Raw genomic sequence first — 253 nt, forward strand, 5'->3', positions numbered from 1 at the left:
GGATTTCTTCATCTGCCCCATTTCACACTTTCCTTTTTTCTCTCAGCCCAATTACAACAAGACAGGATGCTTGCGACCAGTAATTGGCCACAGGGGAGACTTGTGCCGGGGGGAAGAAGGCCACAGGGAGGACAGAGGAAGAAAAATGAAGCCACTGGGGACCGGCGCCGAACACCCCATTCGAAAACTGCCGATCGCTTGCGAAATGATTTTTAAAAAGTTGTTATTATTCTACTTTTATTTATTTAAATTT

Source organism: Penaeus monodon, chromosome 15 (assembly GCF_015228065.2).
Source record: "Penaeus monodon isolate SGIC_2016 chromosome 15, NSTDA_Pmon_1, whole genome shotgun sequence".
NCBI classification, from domain to species: domain Eukaryota; kingdom Metazoa; phylum Arthropoda; class Malacostraca; order Decapoda; family Penaeidae; genus Penaeus; species Penaeus monodon.